The sequence below is a fragment of the Desmodus rotundus genome, chromosome 5 (genome assembly GCF_022682495.2).
Source record: "Desmodus rotundus isolate HL8 chromosome 5, HLdesRot8A.1, whole genome shotgun sequence".
Lineage (NCBI taxonomy): Eukaryota > Metazoa > Chordata > Mammalia > Chiroptera > Phyllostomidae > Desmodus > Desmodus rotundus.
In genome coordinates, this window is record NC_071391.1 from 18,005,091 (window position 1) to 18,029,034 (window position 23,944).

Sequence of the window (23,944 nt, forward strand, 5' to 3'; positions counted from 1 at the left end):
TGTCGGCCCTGTGATCTCACACTGCTAGCTCTGCCAGGTATTACCTCTTCCTGGGAAATCAATTCATGTCTCAGTTTCTTCACTATAAAAGGGGAATCATGGTTCAAAATTCTCATAGGGTAATTATGGGGCTTAAAATTAATATAAAGAGTTTATTCCAGTGTTATAAATATAGTACATGCTTAAAACCGGCTCCGTTATTCTAATAACAACAAAAAATCGTGTGTTGTAAAGTCGTTTTTTGCGAGTAGTCATTTCAGCTAGCACTCTGTTCTCAGATTCAGGAATTGTTATTGTTGTCGAAAGACAATTACATATAAAACACCAATTACGTATGAATATTTCACCCATAATTATTTTCCCCCCTTGGAAAGCGACTGAGGAGGATAAAAAAAAGTCATGATATAATGCCAGCTTCTACAATCTGTTTTACAAGTTGCCTGTAGTCTCCCTGGTTCTTTCAGAATTCCGGCTTCCTCCCCTCTGCATTAGGAGGGCACAAGGATAGTGGTGAACCACTGGTCATCAGGCCACAGAGGGTTATGAACTCTGAGTTAAAATTCAAATTCTATTCAGCTTCATGACATACACAATTGACTGTCCCATGTCAATAGGAAATGGATTGATTGCAGACACCTGAGTGTAACTTACTGGCAAGTAACTCACTGCCCATCAGAGACAGAAGGCAGTGATTGGGGTCATATATACATTTATAAAAAATTAAGCTTTATCTAAACATGAGAGTTTTGTTACCACAAATTCTCCCTGAACATTCTACCTACCTCAAACCACACCCTCAGAAGAAAATTATCATGAATTTGAAAGACGAAAGAGGTCTCAAAGGCAATTTTGTACACAATCCTTAATTTTATATGTGTAGAGATTAAGACTCAGAGAGAGGTTTGACACTTACCCAGAATTGCCTAGCTAATTATGGTAAGGTTATGAATTGAATCCCGGGTTGATTCTCAATCCAATGCCTGTATTTACTTATTTTTCTGATGCTATATCTACCTGAAAAATCTGGAAATTACAATGTATATTTTCTAGGGTTTTTTCCATCCACTTAGGGTTGAAACAAACTGATTATTATCTGTATTTATATTGTCTTGAGCTCCGATAGAGGGATGAGGTAATGACAAAAAGTCTCTCAAATGTATGTACAAAAAGTTATATGTAGATTAAAAAAATCCTCCAATGAAATACATATGACACATTTCAATAATACAGTACAATAAGCATTGACAAAGAAAAACTAGCAAATCTAGAGATGGATAAACTGTGTGTATGTTCATATACAGATATATAGATTTCTATTTATATTAGAAAGATGAATATCACAATACTACATCATTTCAAATCACTAAATTCTACTGGGGAAGTGTGGCAGGAATGTCTTACTCAAATTTGTTTTAATTGTAAATATAGTATGATTTAAACATATATTTGTGTTGTTTTCTGCCAGGCGTAAAAGAAATATCATCTTCAGAAATACAGAACTCTTCAACTTCTTTGGGTTTCCTCAGGAAGATCAGGACCTGTTGGAGAAATTTTGATAAGGTAAGTTTCTAGTACCACTAACCTGTTTGCTGGGGGCTTCCATTCTAGCTGCCCAAGTTCAGGGGGGAAAAATGAGGTTTAATAGATCAAAACAACAGACAAATGGAGAGCCAAGTACCACTTGTACTAATGATGCTGTTAATATCTGAGAATGTTGTTTTGGTGTAGAGCAAAAAGAAAAAAATAGGCTTCCTGTTATTTAACCCCAGAATTAGATAGATTTACCCATCTAGTCCCAGGAAGTACTGGGCAACTGTCAACTTCCAGAACACAGCAACTGCCCTATAGAGTTTCCATTGTGGAGTAGCAGACTTGATTGCATTGCTAACGGCCTGCCCACAAGATGAAGGTGACGGGAATGGGTTAAACCACAACTGACAAAGTCTTGCTCCCAAGTTCACCAATCAAATAAACAATTCTAATGATCAAGGGGAGGAGAGAGTAAATGGAAGAGGGGGAAAGGCCAGAAAAGACAATGTAATGGAGTGTCCTTCACATGGGAAAATGGAAATAGGGAGTAAGCATTCTTCCGTAAAACCAGTGAAGAATAGGAGTGACCTGCCAACAAAAAGAGTTCTTCAGAGGTTGCATCTGGATTTTCTTAACCTAGTTTAGCACACTAAGAGAATTCCTCCTGGCTGATGGAGACAGCCACAGCATTCTGAGTTCTTCTGCTTTAAGACTCAAGCCAGATTCTAGACAGAATTTTTGCCAACTGTCTGTTACAAGTTATGTATTTTCAGTGACAGTGAATGTGTCTGTATTGTCATAGAGCAGATGACTATGGCAGACCACTAGTGTTTGTGCTTTTAGCTGTTTTTAAAAAGCCATTAGATACAGTAATTTTTAACTCTCATGCATGCTATCCAATTACTCTGTAAAGAGTTTGTGGAGGTAATATCTTATCTCAGTAGTAAGCGAGATTAGCTAATTCTTCGGTGTACTTGTCTGAATGGAAATCTGTATTTGTAATTTAATAAGTCATCTATGCCACTTGGATTTATTTGTTGGCAAAAATAAAACCAGAGAAAGAAAACTTATTAAGAGTATAGAATAAAGAATAAAATAATAGACCTGGTGCAGGACAACGAACCGAGTCAAGCATCTGTAGATGGCCTTGGTAGCACAACCCGCGTAATATTTCCAGCTGAATGATGCCTCTAGAATAAACGAACCCTGTTCCTTTCATATTTGTGTTTCTTTATCTGAGATTCAATATCACACAAGAAAAAATTTGATTTACTTTAGTCATTTGATTTGGTCAAGATTGGTGAGTTGCCCTCCCCTTGGTTATACTGGAGTAGCAAAGGAAAAAATATAATAAATTGGGAAATTTTATCTTCTGTAATGGAAGGGTAATCATCTGAATTTATCACTCCACCATGAATGCATTTCATGGGGGAAAATTAATCATCAACAATGAGATAGAGCTATCATCAGAAAGGAAGGGTCTGTATTTGACATTATTTAATACTCACTACTTTGTTGTTTATGTTATATCACGTTAACATCAAATAATCCACAAAAAAGTGTGGATGGCAGTGACATTTAGAAAGTTGATTATTAGCAAAGATCTCTTGAATGTATCTTCAAAGAATGTCAAGGGACTACCAAATTGATCAGCTCTTTAAATTGGACACTCAAAGCTTAGACTTCTACAAGTTATCATGTTAGCATGAAAGTATGTTTAATCTATAAATGTCCTGATTTCATCTTGTGTTCACTTCGAAAGAGACCATTTCTTGTCACTAAACCTCTGCCCCTGCCTGGAATGTGGACCTCAGATTTTAAAAAGAGGAGCATGGTTTCTCCCGTTTATTGCATTAAAGTATGGAATGGTGACACTTTAGATTTAAAATATTCGTATAGCTACATTTAACCCCAAAACAACATGGTGTTGTAATCTTGGTAATGAGTGCTTAAAACTGTGCTCGAACTAGTGAAATCATGTAAGAGGAATGGAAAAGAAAACACAGTCATTAGGAGGTGATCTCATGAAGGAGCATGTACAGTGAACCAAAGACATTGCTAGGCCAAGAGAGAAGATATGGAAGGGTGGGAGTCAAGAAGTATGACCACAAATGCACAAGTCAGGGAAACTGTTTGGCATATCTACTGTTGTCAGTGAGCTGTGAATTGGAGAGAAATAGCTCAAATATGGAATCTGTTTTCAGGTCTATAGTTTGGAGCCATGGTGTTCTTCTGCTGGGATGCCAGACTAGATACCAGCTATGATTAGACCCTGGGGAATGTAAAACCCATCAGTCAAGAGAAATCAACTAGTCCCAAAGTGAAAAATATTATACTGAAAGATAAAGGAGGCATAGTAAGGAAATAAAAAGAGTGGGACTTCCTTGGGGAACCAAGCCTAATAATATTTCCTAAATCAATGACTTTTGAAGAAGGATAAAGGGGCCCTAGATCAGTAGGGCTTCCTGCTCCAGGAGAAAAACACTGCAAATCCTAATTTAGGACCCTGATTTGAGACTTCAGAGTTCCTTCAGATAAAGATCAACTGAAGATATGCTCATCGTTGATATTTAGTAAGTGTTAGTTGAATAAATGATTGAATGAATAATTAGGTTAATTATGAATATGTGAGCCCATTTTCCAAAATATACGTGTTTGCCTTTCTATTTCAGAATGAGTCAATGACAGTTTGTCTCTTTTCCTATACACACAAACCTTTATAACATCATTTTTTCACATATTAGAAAAACAAAGTAAAAAATAAATAAATAACACATGCAATGAGAAAGCTATATCCATCTCTGACAGATCTATTCTAAAGAATTTATCTCAGAAGTTCAAAGCTATCTGGTTTCTAGGTACCAACAACTCATAGCATCAAAAAATGAGATCATCCAGGAAGCATTCTAACTTTATTTTTGTTTTGTGTTTTATAAATTTTCTAATTGTGTTTAGAATCAGCTAGTAAAATGAATGGAGGATAGGTTCTATGGGAGTGTTCGAATATTCATGGAAGTTTTCCAAGAATGGAACCTTCATGGAACCTTTGGCAAAAATATATTAACATCTTAGGGGAGATCAGAATCGCGAGCTCCTTTGGTAAGCATCACAGCTCTCCCCCTTCCGTTGTGGGTAAGCGTAAGCGAGAGCATGCAGATTTTTCCCATTTGGAATTGTTATCCTCATATGAATTGGCTCTATCAGTGCTTAAGTTTGTTTCTGACTCCTTGCTAAAGGGTCTTAGAGTTACTGCCATTGAGTGACTCTATGCGTAGAGTTACTGCATAGAGTTGAAGGATGGTTAAGTGACCAGAGAAACAGAATGGAACAAGTAAGGTTACAAACAGCCTTGCCAGGTCTGTGATTTGTAAATAAAAACCAGACATGTACATGGTTAAATTGCAGTGGCTGTTCCTTTATGATTGACATTTTTATTTGGGAACAGACAGTGTTCCACTTATTTCTGGAAATATATCTATAAATTAGATCCCCCAGTGTCTAACATGAGATGGGTACTTTCAAGTGAAACAATATTATTGTCCCAATCTAAAGAGAACTAAAGAGACATTTGCTATTATCACATTCATGGGAATTTTTGATAAAAAAATTATATATAGCTTTTTCCAGTTTGGATTGTCTCTGAAATGGAGCTATATTGGTAGTGACTGAAATAGTTATTAGATCTGATTCATAGTGTTCTTGGTAATAGGAAAAAATGCCCACATTCCCATGACTCATGCCCTGGCTAACAAACCTTTATGCCGTAAATCTGATGTGGCTCTAGTCAGGGACATCTCAAGCCCTATGGGACACCTCCTCCTTGCTCTTTAAATTAAAAATGGAATTAAAACACCCAGTCCTGGCAAGAGTATAGAGAAAGAGCAATTCTATAAACTGCTATTGAGAGTGTAACTTGGGGTAACCCTTTCTGAAACCATTATGGCATATTACCAAAAAGTCTTTAAAATGTGCCTTCCCGTGACCTAACATTTCCTTCTCTAATATTTGTCTTAAAGAAATCAGTAGACAAATGAATGAAGACATGTGTACATGTATAATCACTGTAGCATTGTAAATAGTTACAATATATGAGAAATAAACTAAATATCTGAAAATAAAGGACTTGGTATGATACAATCTATTGGTACAGTCATTACTGTATAGTGTTTGTACAGGCATTACTATATAGTGCTTTATACAGTCATTACCATATAGTGTTTTATACAGTCATTACTATAGAGTGCTTTGTACAGTCATTACTGTATAGTCCTTTATACAGTCATTACTGTATAGTCCTTTATACAGTCATTACTGTATAGTGCTTTATTATACCAATTGGCACTTTCTTTCTGTGCCAGATGTTCCTTCAAGATCGGCACTGCCATCATTGAACATTCTCACTCATTCAATAAACGTTCACTAAACATATACATCATGCCACAGAGCAAGGCACAGGGGTTCCCCAGGTGAACAGATGTCCTCTTCTGTGGAGAGAAGCAAGGACACACCCCAGGAGCTTAATATCTTAATAGAATATGGTAGAGAGGAGAGGAACAGATGCACATTAACATAAAGATATATGCGCTTGCCCACATATACACATATGCTATCTTGCCACACTGTAGGAGAGAAATATCAATCACACTGACGATATTAACAGAATGTCTGCGTGGCTTCCGCCTCGATGGCAAAAGATTTCATGGATGAATAGAGTTTTGAAAAGTTTGGCTGAAAATGACAGAATAAACTATGGTGGCACAGAATATGGAGATATTTTCTATTTTGGCCGAGATAATGACACAAAGGATATGAGGACTTCTCAGGTTCTTTATGGAATACAAGAAAACAGGTCAGTTGAACCCTTTAGTGGAGGATTGAATATCAGCATCGATGTGTATGTTTTTCAGAATATTTCTCATTAGAGTCTAAATGAAACAAAATACCCCCTACAGATCCTTTTTTTTCCGAATCTACAGTCTTTGTGTACCAGATTGAATGTAACTATTGTACTTAATTGTAATAAATAAAAGTAAAACCAAATCCTTTCTAAAGCTTTGGCTTTAGATCAAACTGGGTTAAAGCTGCTGCTTTGCTTAATACTTTTTGAACTTTAAAAAGTTACTTACTTCTACTGTCTTTAAGTCCTTCATAAAAGGAGAATTATTAAGTCAGTGGATGTAAAAATTTAACACACTATCTGGCACAGAGTGCATATTCATTAAACGTGAGCTAGGCTACTATCAATAATACCTCTTTACTGTTTCATTAAGAAGCCTGTAACGTGAGAAAAAAACAACAAAGAGACTTCTGGTAAAGGTAGAGGTGTATGTAAGCATGGCTCACCTACTTGCACAACCACAGCAAAATTACAGCTAAACTACAGAACAAATATCACTCAGAAATGTCAGGAAATAGAGCTGTATGGAAGTATGACAACTAAGGAATTAAAGAAACCACATTCATCCAGACAGGTAGGAGATGCAGAGGGGTAGAGGTGCAGAGATGCAGAATGGGCTAGTCCAAAACCCACATTTGGGGATATAAAATGGTGGGATATCTCAGGAGTGAGGGATCCCAGCCCCACACCAGACCTCCCAGTCCAGTGCCACAAAGATAAGTCTCCATAACTTCTGGCTATGAACACCAGTAAGGCTTGGGTCAGTGGGAGAAATGTTAGGATTCTCAGGCGTCTCCTCTTGGAGGGCCCTGCACATGGACTTACTCAAATTCATTCCTTCTGGGCTCCAGCAGCATGGCAGTGCCTTGAAGGGCACAGGTGGCATACTGGGAGGAACTGAAGTGCCTGGTGTCAGGGCGAGGGCTGGGGCACAGCTTCTTCCCAGACAGACTGCAGGCAGCGGCCATTGTTCCTGTTCTGAGCCCTCCCCTACACAGAGCCAAGTGCAGTGGCACCATAAGTGAGTGTCCAACAACCTGGCTAACAAGGTGAGCCCAGCCCCGACAATTACCTAGGGCACTATTCCACCCAACTTATGGACCCATCCAAGCTGATAACAGTGGCTTTTCCATATGAGTGGATGTTCTAGGCACAGGCTTCAGACCTTCCTAAATCCCCTCAAACAAGCAATAGCTGAGCTGAGCCCCTGTACTTCTCGCTGAGTGGCTCCAGTCCTGGCACTTGCAGCAGCCACCTGCAGATCACTTTATAGCTTTCACCAAGGGGCCCCAGACAGAACACAGGTGGTGACTGACCTTGGCCTGCACCACCCAGAAAACTCCAGAGACTGCACACCCAGTGGACAGTTACAGACCATGATGGGGCACCATCATTCAACCACCTCCATGAGCCACAGAGGAAGTCATTGCAGGCCAGTGGTCACAACCAGTCCTACCAGCTCTCTGGCATGGGTAAATTCCTCACATTGACCGGCTGACAGCAATAAAGACTCAACTACAAGGCAAGGGAGTAGTCAGACCACACAGAGGGCTCATCTCGAGTACCCAGCTTAGGGGATAAGGGAGGCTGTGCCAGTGGACCCTAGAGGACACCTACTTCATTAGGCCACACTGCCAACACACAGAGTCAAAGCAGCTCTACCTGATACATAGGAACAAACCCAGGGAGGCTGCCAAAATGAGGAGACAAAGAAACATGGCCCAAATGAAAGAACAAAACAGAATTCCATACAAAAAATCAAACCAAAATGGAGATAAGCAAACCAGCAGATGCAGAATTCAAAACACTGGTTATAAGGATGCTCAAGGAACTCAGTGGGTATTTCAACAACATAAAAATGATCCAATCAGAAATGAAGGAGACACAAATTGAAATAAAGAACAAGTTACAGAGAATCAACAGCTGAGTGGGTGTAGAGAGAATCAAATCAATGATTTGGAGCATAAGGAAGCAAAAGACATCCAATCAGTATAGCACGAATTAGAAAGAATCCAAAAAATTGAGGACAGTGTAGGGATCCTCTGGGACAACTTCAAGCGTTCCAACATTCACATCATAGGGGTGCCAAAAGGAAAAGAAGAATAAGAAATTGGAAACTTATTGGAAAAAAATAATTTTAAAAAAACTTCCCAAATTTGGTGAAGGAAATAGACATACAAGTCCAGGAAGCACAGAGAGTCTAAAACAAGTTGGACCCAAAGAGGAACACACCAAGACACCTCATAATCAAAATGCCAAAAATTAAAGTTAAGGAGAGAATCTTAAAAGTAGTAAGAGAAAAGCAGAGAATTACCCACAAAGGCATCGCCATAAGACTGTTAGCTGACTTCTCAAAAGAAACTTTGCAGGCTAGAAGGGACTGGCAAGAAGTATTCAAAGTGATGAAAAGCAAAGATTTATACCCTAGATTGTTCTATCCAGCAAAGCTATCATAGAATCGAAGGGCAAATAAAGTGCTTCCCAGAAATGGTAAAGCTAAAGGAGTTCATCATCACCAACCCATTGTTATATGAAATATTAAAGGGGCTTATGTAAGAAAAAGATCAAAACTATGAACACGAAAATGGCAATAAATACATAAATAGCAACAATTAAATTTAAAAGAACCAAACTAAGCAAACAAGCAGGACAGGAACAAAATCATAGATATGGAAACCATTGGGATGGTGGCCAGTTGGGAGAGTTGTCCTGGAGAATGGGGGAAAAGGTGAAGGGAATAAGAAGTACAAATTGGTAGTTACACAATAGGCAGGGGGTCAAAGAACTTATATACATGACCCATGGACATGAACAAAGGAGGGGGATCACTGGAGGGAGTGGGGGTGCTGGGTGGAAGGGGATAAGGGGGAAAAATTAGGACAACTATAATAGCATAATCAATAAAATAAAAAAAGAAAAATATAACATGCAAGTCATGCACATACTGATTGATACACTATAACATGCAATCGGGATTTTGCTTCAACAAAATGAGTTCATTGAGCTATTACTATATCCTAGAAATTACGGCCTGCAATGTGTTAAGTAGTGATAGAGTTCTAACAGTGATAGAATCCAACAGTGGTAAGTAGTGTAGAGCCCTGCCTTCCTGGGTGTCAGCGTCTGTGAGGATCCATTTTCAACTAACCACAGAGGTTGGTGGGGGTCCTGACTTGTGCTTTATTTATCCATCAATTCCTAAGGAAAGCAGGGATCTCTAAAGCATTCTTTGTTCAACAGGAAGTATTTCAAAGTGCCTCTAGTACAATGTCCTATCGAAGCATTTTTGTACTTTAAAAATACATTCCTGTTAATAAAATACCTTTACCTGCACGAACATCGCTTCTCACAATGGCTGGTGAGGTAAGCCCAAGGCTGTAAGGGAGAAATGGAGGGCTGGGGAGATGTTTGGAGGAAGCTGATGTTTTGAGGAGTTTAATGAACTTGCTCATGCTAACCGGGCTAGTGAGACAGCAGAAATTTCTTCTGCGGTAGTTTGCCTCTGTAGAGAATGCTTGAGTCACCTGTGTACCTTGAACCTAAGCAGGGCCATCCCTAAGAAGAGTATGAGTCTCTGGCACACAATTTTCAGCTTCCTTCCAAACCACCCTTTCCCCTCTCTAGTCAACTATACGTTCCTGCTTCTTCTAGGTACCGGTACAGCCATTGGGGTCATACCTCTGCCCCTTCCTTCTCCCTTGTCTACAGACAAAAACAGTCTATCAGGCCATAATAATAACTTGAATAAAATGTAGCATATCCACACAAAGGAATATTATTTTGCAATCAAAAGGAATGAAATGCTGGTATGTCCTTTAACATAAATGGACATTGAAGATGTTATGCTCCATAAAAGAAACCAGACACAAAACATCACATATGGTATGATTTCATTTATAGGAAGTGTTGAATATGAATGACGTGGATATAGTTCCATATCAATTTGAATACAGAATAGCAGATCTATAGAAACAGAAAGTACATTAGCAGTGGCTTCAGGCAGGGTGAGGAGAATGGGGAATGACCACTAATGGGCAGGGCGTCGCTTTTTGAGGTGAACAGAATATTCTGAAGCAAGAGTGTGGTATGGTGGCACAACTGTGAATACACTAAAACCACTGATTTACACCCTTACATGAGTGAATTGCATGGCATGTGGATCTTATCTCAATAAAGTTGCTGAAAAATAACGATAGGAATGGCAAAAATTATGTTTGCATGTGATACATATTTTGCATATATTAACTTTGCCTATATTAACATTTCCTATCTATTTAACCCTAAAAGCAAGCCTATGAAGTCAGTACTATTTTTATTCTAATGTATTACATGATCAAACTGGGAGAGAAAAGTTAATATTCTTTTCCTTCCTCTTATAAGGACATTGTGATTACACCAGGCCCAGCTAGATAATCCAGGATAAGCTCTCCATCGCAAAATCTTCAATCATTCACACCTGCAAGGTCCCGTTTTCCACGTAAAGGAACATATCCACAGGTCTGAGGATTAGCATGTGGGCATCTTTGCGGGGCCATTATTCAACCTAACGTCGCCACCATGGTATTAAGTGGTAATGCTGAGTCTTTAATTCATGTTTCCCAGATAGGAGATCAAAATCTTTTCTACTGTATCACAACCATATCGCAAAACAGCGGCTGTGTATAAGCTAGCCTGGATTTTAACTCCTTAGAGAGCAGGAAATTTCACCTATGATAGCAAATAAGTTTGTGTGGGGGGAGGCAGGAGTAGGGCTGCCTTTTCTAAGACAACAGGTAGAATTAGGGAGAAAAGTTCATTTTCACTTGGAACTTACGTCATTCCCACTGGCAGTTGCCTGCTTGGCCCTCCCTCTTGGTGAATAAAACGATGATGTAGATTTGCTTGCATCTCCTTTGTTTGATAAATTCTGTTTCTAGCAAAAGAATACAGATTCCATCAATAGGAAAATCACTTAATAGTTTTCAAATGACAACTATAATTCTTTCTCAGCTGTTTCTACATGTGCAAAGAGAAGCAGAGAACTAAGGCAGTAGCATAAATAATTTAAACAATAAACCCCTCCTGGCTCAATTATCTGATTATTTCAACAAGTGAATTTTACTTTTTTTATTCTCTAACATTTTTTAGTTTACTTAACATTCATAGACATTGCCTTTTAATAAGTCATTTATTTCTTTTGTGTCCCAAACTTAATTTAACAAACACTTAATGAGCAACTAATAGATGCCACAAACTGTGCTCACTTCCATAGTAGCTAAAGACAGGACACAAAAGAATTTCCCTCTCATGGAGCTTTTAGTCCCAACATGAGAGGTGATACAATTACACCAATAACTGCATAATATGGCAGAATGTAGAGGTCATGAGTGAAGCACAAAACATTATGGTAAAAGTATTTAGAAGGAGAAATACTTACTCGGTTGGGAAGACTCACAGGAAATTCCTGGTAGGAGAAGCATTCTGGAGGACAGATAAGAATCTGCGAGGCTGAGAGAGGGCAGAAGAGTTGTTGCAGTGGAATTAGCCACAAAGTAGGGAGGCAGGGAAACCTAGGACAGTCTTGGGAGCCACAAGTCCTCTGGTTTTGCTGGGGAATGGGAAGCACACACAAGGTCCCAAGAACCAAGGGACTGTAAAGGATTGTTTATGCCCAGCATATAAAAGTTTCTAATATTCATCCTAATACTAGTTTTCAATATGTTTGCAGTGAGGGGTTAATTGAGCAATGTCTGGAGACACTTTAGTCTTCAAAATGGGGGTGGGAGGGATATAGGGGGGAGGGAAAGGAGAGAAGGGGAGACTGCCATCTAGTGGGTAGAGGCAAGGGATGCTGCTAAACATCCTACAATGCATAGAACATCCCCACAAAGAAATATCTGAGCCAAGATGCCAACTATGCCACAGATAAGACACCCTGCAATAATATTATAAGGCTGTGGTATTATTTTCTTTTTGTTACAGATGAGGAAATTGGGGTCTTTTGGGATTACAACTTTTGCCCAACATACTAAATGACCAAGCGAGGTTAAGGACACTTTTTAGAGAGTGAGGAATGTGGATATAACCAGTAAGATTCTCTGAAATTGGACATGTTGATCTTTGGAGCTGTAGCTAAATGATTATGCATGTCAAGTGCTTGGTACCATGCTTGCCACACAGTAAGCACTCAGTGGATTCAATGGATGTTCCTTGCTGCTTTGAATGGCCCCTGGTGTTTCCAGCGATGTATCAGCTGTGAGTGGGGTCCCCGGAAGGAGGGAGAGACCAGGGACTGAGAGATGGTCTGGGACTAGGGCAGAGTGTTCAGAGTCTGAGCTGGAGGGAAAGCCTGTAGAGTGTACAGAAAGGGGCACACGAAAATGGGACTCACAGAGGAACTACAGCGCCTGACGAGTGGATGAATGTGTGGGTGTGTTCAAGGAAGTTCTGAAGATGACTCTGGTTTTGAACCTGAGAAGTCAGTTTTCACCTCACTGCTGCAAAGTGAACGCCTGCCATGTTAGCATTTATTATGCTTCCTTAAAATAGGCTAACTGAGATCCAGAAAGGTAAAGCAGTTAGTTCAAGCTCACACCACATTTTAAGATTTCTTTAGACACTTAAAGAGAAGATAAGTTTGACCTTTTTAAAGGTACAACAACTAATGTAGGAAAGAAAGGACAAAATGACATTTTCTTTGATATGCTTCCAAGAAACAATGTTAACATTCATTTTGCCATATATTTGTATAGGTGAAAGTAACTTTACTGCTAGCCAGGCGTGATGGCTGAATCAGATAGCCAGGAAAACTTTCCCAAAGAGTGAGATTCTATTTTCTTTGTCACATTTGCTGCATTATTAAGGGAAAGCCTCCCCAAAAGACTTGGCTGGCCAGCTAACAACATGTGGAACAGAAGACAGGACCCAAAGTAACTGAAAGCTGGATTTAATATATTTATTAATAATAGGAAATAATACTAATACTTAATGAGTGCTCATTACAAGCCAGCATCTGTGCTACTTCACATGCATTATTTATTTCAATTCTCTAAACTGTGTGGGAGAGATGTGACCAGTGAGAGATAAGGTGTTTGAGACATAGAGCAGTTAAGTGACCTCCTCAAGGTCACACAGCTAGGAGGGAGTGGAGCCAATATTAAAACCCAGCTATTGGACTCAAGTGTCCAAGTTTTAGCCACCATATGTATGGCTAAAAGTTAGTACACAAATTCTTCCTTTTCCTTTTGTACTTGACAAGATGTAAATAAGAATGGATACATTGTCATCCTTTAATTAAGCCCTACCTAAGGACGACTATAGAATAGTTGCAAAAGAACAGCATGCCTCCTTCTCAACCCTCAACTTTGACTTTTTCCCAATGCTATATTTGGCTTCTAAATTTTTAGCTCTTTTGTCAACAACTTGAATTCAGAATCTTCTCCGTGAATTTGGAGGAGAGAATAGGGCCGTGACAAGAACAGCAATGCCCCTGCACTCTGCAACAAGACATTGGTGCAGAGGTAGGCAACTCCACAAATTATTATTTTTTAAATAGACAGATAATTGTTGTGCACGAGATTAAAACATGTTGATGTGATAAGCACTGGGCTACTTCAGCTGCTTGGGAAAGATGGCTTGTCTTAGAAGATCAGAAAGATCAGTGCCTGCGAAGGGGGAAGTATGCCAGGCTTGGGGAACAGCGGTTGCCAAGACCCTATTGTCACACAGAAAGAAGGCCTGACGGCTGGAAAAGCTAAGGTGCAAGAGCAGATGATGTAAGACAGGTGGAAGAATGGCTGCCGGAAGGCCGATGCCAGGAACAGTAGGATTTTATAAGTCAATATAAGGAATTTTCTGGTACAATGAGATTCCTTTGGGTGGATCTTAATCCTGGTTTCCCCAGGGGCTACTTGTTCAAATGGTTTGCTTTGGGGGCAGATCCCAAAAAAGAAAACAAAATAAACAAACAAAAAAACCCCAAAGAAGTACATAATTTTTCCTTGATTTTATCAGTTAATATTTCAGATGAATATGAGGCTAGAGAGACCGAAACTCTTTCAGAAGCTTCATTTGTATCTGAAAGGCGCATTTTTGACACTTCAATCAATCAGTGGGTGCCATTAATCTGCATATTGTGTTACAAGAAGCTGTCTTTCTTCTTGATTTTCCTTCTCTTTTTGTTCTTCTCAGGAAATTAATTCATGTCATTTCCATTTGAAATCCTGTAGCATTTCACTGTGCAGGCACTAAGAGACCCCCTTCTGTGACTGGAAGCTTAGTTTATAGCATTGCTTGTCAGCAGCACCTGAAGGGGTGAGGATCTGAACAGCCAGGCCCCTTGGGACCCTGAAGTTACACATGAAAAATGCCTTGACACAGGTCTGCATGTGGGGTCCTCCCAAATCGTCCACTTTGGTGAGCGATGCTGGTAATCTGGTTTATAACATGTTTTCCAATGTTGTATTTTGCTGTGAAAGGAACATTTGAGCAAAGGTTTGTAAGATGTCATCAATTTCACTTTAGAATTTTGCTCTCTAAAAAGGCTGTCCTTGAAACTTAGGGAGCATTTTCCGAAATTGTAGCCTGAGACAACTGATTTGTTTTACGGAAGGTTGAATAATGTCAATCACACCATTCTGTTGATCTGCATGAGAGCACTTCTCTAGGCAGACATATTCTGATAAAAGCATAAAATTTAAGAGTCCAAAGGGCCCTCAAAGGCTATCAGTCCAGCAGGTCCCAGAGTTGATACCTTTCATGTCATTAAAATGAAGAAATAGCCCTGGCTGGTGTGGCTCAGTGGATTGACCACCCACCTGCAAACCAAAGAGTTGCTGGTTTGATTCCCAGTCGGGACACATACCTGGTCTGCAGGCCAGGTCCCTAGTAGAGGATGAGTGAGAGGCAATCACACACTGATGTTTCCCTCCCTCTCTTTCTCTCTCCTTCCCCCTCTGTCTAAAAATAAATAAATAAAATCTTAAAAAAAAACAAAAAACAAATAAATAAAATGAAGAAAAATATACAGTGGCTCAATAGACTGTTTCCAATTTTTATTGCACAAAACAATTATACTTTAAAACATTACTAAATAAAGATAAGAAAGGATTTATAGCTGTAAAAATATAGGAAAGAATTTATCACAAACAAGATGTTTACTTTTTTTTTCTCAACTAATTAATAGGACAAAGCCACCACATTGCCCTTGCTCATCTCATTTTACTACAGCGCACCGATGGGAATTTAATTGAGGACAATGTGTGGGAACTGCTTCTCTAACCTAAGCCTGACTTAAGACCCAACCATAACTTGCAGCTTATGCTCGAGTGATTCCAATGACAGTTTTACAAGGCAGTCTGTTCCCTGTTTGGAGAGCTTAATTTTTAGGAAGTACGTTGTTCCTTTGATTGGAAGTTATGTATAGACCTCAAATAGAATGTCACATGTATGCATAAACACACGTAATGACAATGTGAGCAAACAACAAGCATGTAAATTAATAAAACTATATAGATTCGAACGCTTGTTTTATGAAAGGTTGGAGGGTATTTCTTACCCTGATCTCCCTCTCTCCACCCCCAAAGCTGCTGCGATTGTTCGGATCCTCGTAACCACCCATAGTTTCCGAACTGCTCTCCTTGGTCTAGTTGTTCCTCTTCTCCTCCACTCCATCAGCAAATTGCCCCTTGTAATGTCTTTTGAAAATCCCAAACTTATCATGTTACATCTTAGCTTAATATCACTTTAATGATGCCCCATTGCCTTTTGGACAAATTCTTAAAAAAAAAAAAAATACTCAATCTGGCTTTATATAAGCAGGTTCCTTTCTTGGCATTTCATCTCCTTCTCTGCTACACACTCTCCTTAAGTTCCAGGCCTAAAGTGTTTGCAGTTCTACCATACAAGCAATGAATAGTTTTCAAATGCATACTCAGTCTTTGCAATGCCAAACATGCTGCTCCATGCTCTGTCCTGGGATCAAGCATATCCCCTTTCTGAATATATACCAAGCCTTTCTAAAAATCTAAGCACCTGTGAAAAGCAGTGAAAAGTTGCTAATACTTTGTCCAGATGTGGTATACAGAACACACAGAAGTTGGTACCCAATACAAAATTGTTAAGTACATGAATGGGTTGAGTTAGACTGAACTAAATTGTTAATTAGCACCTATATACAATTTTTTGCCTTAGTATCTTTCTTTCTGGAGAAGGGAAACACCTAATATTGAGGCCTTGGGCTGATGTAAAGAATGGAAAAGGAAAAGACACCCAAAGGGGGGATGGGCCCCTTCAAGAATAAGCTTTGTTCCAATATAATTTTGTCACCTCTTAACCCTAGAGGTAAAAGAAATACAATTGAGAATAGGAAAAGTGAGAAAATGCAGTGGTCTTTTTATGTAGTTGCTAAAATCAATAAGAACAGTAACCAAAAAATGAGGAATCATTAATAAGAATTAAAGTAAGAAATCAAATTTCAATGCGGCATAATTCTTTTCTGTATCCTTTGATTACATTTTTACAACTTTATTAAGATATAGTTGACACATACCATTGTGTAAGTTTAACCTTCAACTTACAGCGTGATGATATGATACACACATATAGTGAAAATGATTTGCACAGTCTGGTTAATTGTCACCTCCATTATCTTACATGGTTACCTGTGTGTGTGTATGTGTGTGTACTGAGAACATTTAAAATCTACTCTCTTAGCAACTTTCAGATATATAATCCAGTCTTGTTAACCATAGTCACCATGTTGTACATTGGATCCCTGGGACTTATAAGTGGAAGTTTGTATGCTTTGGCCAAAATCTCCCCATTTTTCCTATCCCTCAGCCCCTGATAACCGCCATTCTGCTCTCTATTTCTATGAGTTTGGCTTTACATTTTTTCCCATATAAGTCAAGATCATACCATATTTGTCTTTGTCTGTCTGATTTATTTCACTTAGGATAATGCCTTCAAGGTCCATCCATGTTGTCACAAATTTTCTTTTTCTTTTTTATTTCATGGCTGAAATATACATGACTAAATACCTATACATTTTCCTTGTCTATTCATTCACTGGTGGATATTTACATTGTTTCTACATCTTGGCTATTTTGAATGATGCTGCAATGACCAGAGGGGTAGAGATACCTTTTCAAGATCCTAAACTCACATTCTTCAGATATATACCCAGAAGTGGAATTCCTAGATTATATGGTCAATTTCTTTTTAATTAAAATAAATGCCCCATCTGGTTTCCATAGTGGCTGTGCATTCCCACCAGCAGTACACCAGTTCACTACTAGACTTCCCTTTTCTCCACGTCCTTGCCTCCACTTCTCTCTTGTCTTTTTGATGAGAGCCATTCTGAGAGGTGTGAGATGATACCTCATTGTGGTTTTGAAGTGCATTTCCCTGTTGATTAGTGATGGGGACATCTCTTCATTGCTCCTATTGGCCATTTGCATGTCTTTGGTAAAACCTCTATTCAGGTCATCTGCAATGTGGCATAATTGTTATCCTACTGAAAATGTGAACTTCCACAAAAATCCTTAAAATTTTAATAAAACCTTTTTCAGGGTGATAATCAACCGAAGGTTCTAGTAAAATGTCAAACACTCAGTCAGGTAATAGTCACCATTGTTCACACTGTTCAGTAGGACCTCACCTCCAAGATATACTTCACAGTCTTCATCTGCCACACGAATATTTATGAATATTTCATTCTCCTACAAACCCCACACAGTTGTCAATGGGTTAAAAAGATCGTTTTAGTAAAGCAAAACATTCCCAAGCTCCTCTTGTTTTGAAAGTTGATTCCCAATAGTATTTCTTTGTGTATGCTTCTTTTCGGTATTTAAAGAATGATTTCGTTCAAGCAATAAAAGCATGTTCAGGTTCTTTATAAATACAATAGATTTTTTTTTGAAATCTGAAGCATCTCCTCCTAGACAGCCATTTACTTCCCTCAAAATTGCTGCGCATGTTAGAAATCTGGACATTTGAAAACGCAGATTGTCTAACATTATTTGAATCATGTGCTACTAAATCAGCTGGAGGCCCCAAATCACAGATGTGCTAATGCATCTTCAAAGTGAAGAGAACTGAATTTTGAAATCTCTGCACTTCATTTCCTGAAAACACAATGGTGATATGGTGGGGAAAACAAGGTTATCATTTCTTGGATCTGCACTGCATGGCTAATGCTGAAATACAATGACGTTCTTTAGGAATTGTTCAGTACCAAGTGCTGATTTAGCTAGATAAAATGCAGCTGTCTTCCCAAATTACACAACTGGATTCACACCATCTACTAATCCCTGGTGGAATTTTAAAGATACCTTTATGGGCAATTTTCTCCTCGGCGCAAGGAATCCTAATTTAGACAGTACAAACACATACCGTGTAGTTTATCTGCACAAATACCATCTCCCGTAAAAGCATGTGATAAAGGAGATTATGCTCTAAAAGCGCTTGAGTCGCCATTTAAAAAGAATTTCTAAAATGTAATAGGGTCTAAAGTGATTCAAAATCAGGTGCCAAATTGTCATAGAATTGTTTCCATCATCATTCTTATTACTTTAAGTCACTCCAGGAATTTGTCACGTGGCCTATTGGGTCTCATAAAGGAAGACTCCTCCCTCAAAATGCTCCCCTTCCCTGATGCTATTTCTTACCCGATGCCATCGGGACAGATATCCTCCTGGAAAGAACGTTTTCAGATAACTTTTAAAATCTAGATGCTCTTATCTCTACAAGGCATCCAACAGTCTGCTCACCTCCACCATAGCTGAGTATGCAACGTAACTAAGCTGTAGCTCTGCTAATCTTTAGGCCACAAGTTATATTTTCTTAGAATTCGCCTTATTTTCTGTCCTCTGGCTACAGAATGTACAAATCTGTATCCATCAACGGTACACTAACATTCATGGAGTTCTTAACACATTTGTGTTTCTTGTTTGTGAAGTCCTCTGGGATTGTCCCACACAGAGGTAGCCTCCGTCTCCTCCACTTCCCCAGCTCTGTATCCTCCCATCTAGCAATGCTGAGTATATTGTATCACGATTGCCTGTAATTGTCATGCTTACTGTTGACTCACTTTCCTTCATTAACCAAGTGGACAGTTCATTCATCCATGAATCAAAATTTATAAGGACACCAAAGGCCTAGGCACTATGCTGAATGACATGGGCACCGATAAGCTTTAACACAACCAGTTCTGTGGCAGATTCACTGGTAATGGATTTTTCCCCAATCATCTGTAAGTTTATTTTGTTTTTCTCATTTATTTCTAAAATTTGTGTCTAAGAAGTATCCATGTATTAAGAATATACTTTCTTTTTGTTCTATACATTGCCACTAATTTTCCCAATATTGTGGCTTTTTTTGTTATTGTACATAAGAAACATGTTTCAATTTGTGCTTCTTCCATTCAGTTTTCTCACAGCGTTTCTTTTTTGGAGCTGACTAGTCCTAGAGAAGGGATGACATGGGTAAAAAGCAAGACCAGTGACAGAGTCCATAGAGGAACCTGAGAGGGGCCTCAGGAAAGAAACACAGAGAAATAATCGGGCAGATGTGTGAGCCACTGCATTAGTATCAGCACGTGGTCAGGAAAATGTGGGTAGCAGAGGAGTTAGCGATAACTTCCATAGTACCTGGTACATAATGAGAGGTTTATATCCATCTGTTGAAATAAATATGTTATTAGTTGAATGATCCCTTGAGATTTTTTTTTTCTGTAAACCCCGGTAATCATTAAGGAAATCCGTTCTTTGTAAGAGGTAGAGGCTGCGGCTAGCAGCCAAGAGCACCCTGCTTCTTCATTCTCTTTTGTCATAACCTTGCAGTGTCCTCCCATTCTGGGTGGAAAGACCCACCTCGTTCCTTGACAATGGGCTCAACTAAGTGATTCGCTTAAGCCAATGGGAAGTCCGCAGATATGATTTACATAGGAGCTTGGAAAAGTAACCATGCCTTTCTGCTTGCTCTCTTTGATTTCTTCTACTGCCAGCACATTGGCTTGCGCCAAGCTGATGAAGAGAGAGACACCCATAGAACAGACCCGAGTTGCCCCGCTGTCCTAGCCAAGGCCATTTTACATCAGACCACAGTGAGACCGGTCAAGATCAAAAGAACTACTTAACCGATCTCTGACGGGCCTGTAGGTTCATGAGAAATGGTAAATGAGTGCTATTTTCAGCTGCCAAGTTTTGGGCTAGCTTACTATACAGCAATAGCGAAGCGATACATGTTTAACTCTCTGATTAAATTATTCTATTTGGTGGCATTTTTATTAGTTTTTCTATTTCATAATGACAGTAAGTATCTCATATTTCTAATATTTTGTGTGTTGCAATGAAAAAAATATTCAGTAAGGGACAAAAGATGTAGGTTCTTCCATTTCCTAATGTCATAATAGACATTTATTCATTCGACTATGTGCACAGTATTAGAAATTCAAAAACAAAAAAAGCTCATGAAATCAATTACGATTTGGCGGGGGGAATAGAGATGTCAGCACATCATTACCATCTGCCATTCACCAAAACATCTATGCATGACTGTAATGGGGGGGGATCTGGGTAGAAAGAGAGCCACTGGAGAGGAGATATACATATTGAAAACCAACTAACCAACCCCCCCTGAAATGCGTAAATCTACCTGACTTTAGTATCTTTATCTATATCTCAAGGATAGGAATCTTTGAAATATAGATTTCAGGATAGATTTCTTTTAGGATATCTTCTAGCCCTGAAATGCAACATTCTTGGAGTATTGTTTAGTGTAACACATGTGGTGAGTTCCCACTAAATATGGCATTTTATCATTAAAGTAGTTTTCCAGAGAAGTTGCTCCAAATAAGTTAATTCACCTGTGATTTATTATGTGTGACAACAGAGGGAAATTTGATAGGATTACCCCACAGGATATTCTGGTCCCTGATTAACAGTATTGAAAGTGAAAAAAATTTGTAACATAAAGACTCAAATCTGAAGTATGCATTGTGCTTGAATAGAGGAGCCTACAGCCTGTTAATTAAAATTAGGAAACGCAATGGGCATGTCCATTATTTTCTCTATTTTTAAGTGAAGCTACTGAATTCATTCTTTTTGCTATTTTGTATTTGTGATTATAAGATGCTGTCCTCTGCTGTTTGCTAAAGATTATACCAGGTGGAGTCACCAGCACCCAGTGAAATGATGTGATAGTTGTTTCCGCACCCAGGTGCCTACAAATCAGGACAGCAGAACAAACAGGATTCTCTGTGTCCATAGAACAAACCTGCCATGTTAGCACCGTGCCCCTCTTCTCCCGAGTCATCTCATTTTAATGACATTTGCCCTGTCCTTGCTTTATGGTAATTAGATGGGCTAATTGGAAGTGTGACAATGTAATCAATTCGTTACTCATTAGGCCATTATTTCTTCTAAAAGAGCTTTTACTAAAAATTTTACTTGAACGCATACCCTGTTATTGGGGACAGTACCTGACAACTTCAACAGAATAAATACATTTGTGTTGTTATTTAACAACAAATTAATTTGCATGTGTATTTGTACGGCAGCTTATTTACTGCAATTCTTTCTGAGTAAGGTCATTTAATGACAGATGTGACAATTCCATTCCCCCACGGGGTTACAGACTCACCTCTGCAATTCAGAGTTGATGATGACAGCCTATATGCTCATGATTGTCTTCGAGGTATGCCCCCTGTTCCCCAAACCTAGAAGGTATAGGAACATTGGAGGAATTGGAATGGAGAGAGTTGCATTCAAAACTTGTCTGTCATCTACCAAGTATGTGGCTTTAGCTTCACTTTTCCCCACCTTCAAAATCTCTCAGGGGGCTGTTTTGAATTTTAGATAAGGTGATGTATATGATAACTCAGCAAAAGACCTACCCATACGGATGCCCAATAATCACCGGTTGAGTCTGAAGGAAAAATGAGAGCAAAATGACTAATTCAAAGTCCTACACTGTGAATGGGCTGCTGAGGTGAGAAAAGAAGTTGGAGCTGCTGAGTGGAAAGACAAACAGAAAAGGCAAGCCTTTTCTTTTGCCTTTTGGCTAAATAGCACTGATCCTTCCCTACTGCTTTGTTTGATAGATTCATTCATTCTGAAAGGCTTTAAAGATGTCTGGTAGGTGGCTAATAATCAACTGTGAAAAACAAATCATTGGCCTTTCTCTTGCTGTCAAAGTCCCTAGAAAGAAAAAATTTATTTCAAATGGCTTCTAGCTTACTTCGGAATTAGAGCGTAGACTCCCTTGTATCTTTCCAGAGCTTCAGTGAGTACACTTTTTAATGGTTTATTAGTTGATAAATTGTAATTGACACACAAGGGTAAGAGCTTCAATAGACAAATTAAAGTTGTAGTCAACTGCCCATTAGTGTTTTAAATCAAGAAATAGAGCATTCATTTAAAAATAGAAATCACATTACCTCTCAACAAATTCACATTTTGATGCAATTCATAACTATATGAAAGCTCTTCAATAGATGAAGAAATTATAATAAATCAAAATCCATATGTAAAGAAAAACTTTCCTCTTGCGGGTACTGATATCTGAAATACATATTAGAGTATGTTTATAAGACCCAAATAATGTATAGGTGTAATACTTTCTAAATTTTATTTTTAGCTCTAAATGAGGAAGTATGTATGCCCTATAAAGAGAACAGGAAAGGAAAAAAGAACATTTGCTGTGAACTTGGATTAGCCTCTGATGTTCCCTTAGTAAGTTTTCCTCCTTTTGGTTGAATGCTACTTCTCACGATGTCACATAAACTCAAATGTTAAGAATGTATTGTCCTTGAACAGAGTAACCTACAGCCTCTTTAGGACTGTTTTTAAACCAAGTACATATCCTGATCTCTGAAAAATAAAGAAAATTGTTACAGACATTATTAATTGTGCAGCTTGTAACAGAGAAATATTTCTTTGCCTTCTCCCCTAACATATATAATCTTTTATTGTATGGATAATCATCCCCTATTTTATTCTCTTCATACATCGAGGTTACATAGCTGAAGGACATGGAATAAGTAATCTTAGCTTACAGAAAGGGCCTTAGGACAATTATGTAGTGGAGAAAGGTACCAGCATAAATACATTATTAATAATATTAATAAGAAGACCCAGTGGAATTGAAATATGCCACCAGCCTCATCCCTGCTCCCTTCTAACATGATTTGTTGGAAAAACCCACAGCCAGGAGCCAGGGATGTTGCAATTGAGTTGTCAAACTGTCCTGGGTGTCTTGTACAAACGGAACAGGCCAATTTACTGCTACAGTTGCATAGGCTGAAGGCTCCTATGTTGCTTCTCTGTGCTTCCCCCCGGAGGGATTATCCTGCTGGACAACAGGCTCCCTCCCTAGCAGCTGCAACTCCTAGATTCCTTCTGATTAGCCTATCCTAGGTAATAATAGCACTGTGTTACCTTTACCTTGTGACCAGCCTGCTTGACTAGGCAGGGGAGAGGCTCTTGCACTGCAATGGGAAAGCAACAGCTTTGTGAGTTTGGGGAGATTTTTGATTTC

The 23,944-nt window shown here is 38.8% G+C and overlaps 1 protein-coding gene across 1 annotated transcript in view; it reads left to right on the top strand.

Moving 5' to 3' along the window:
- Window positions 1–1,493: 1,493 nt before the first annotated feature.
- The window catches only part of LRRC4C (leucine rich repeat containing 4C), a 186,593-nt gene continuing 164,142 nt past the window's right edge, over window positions 1,494–23,944 (top strand). The window contains exon 1 of the mRNA XM_053925803.1: window positions 1,494–1,560. The gene's annotated coding sequence lies outside the window, so the exon portion shown is untranslated. The remainder of the gene's footprint in view (window positions 1,561–23,944) is intronic.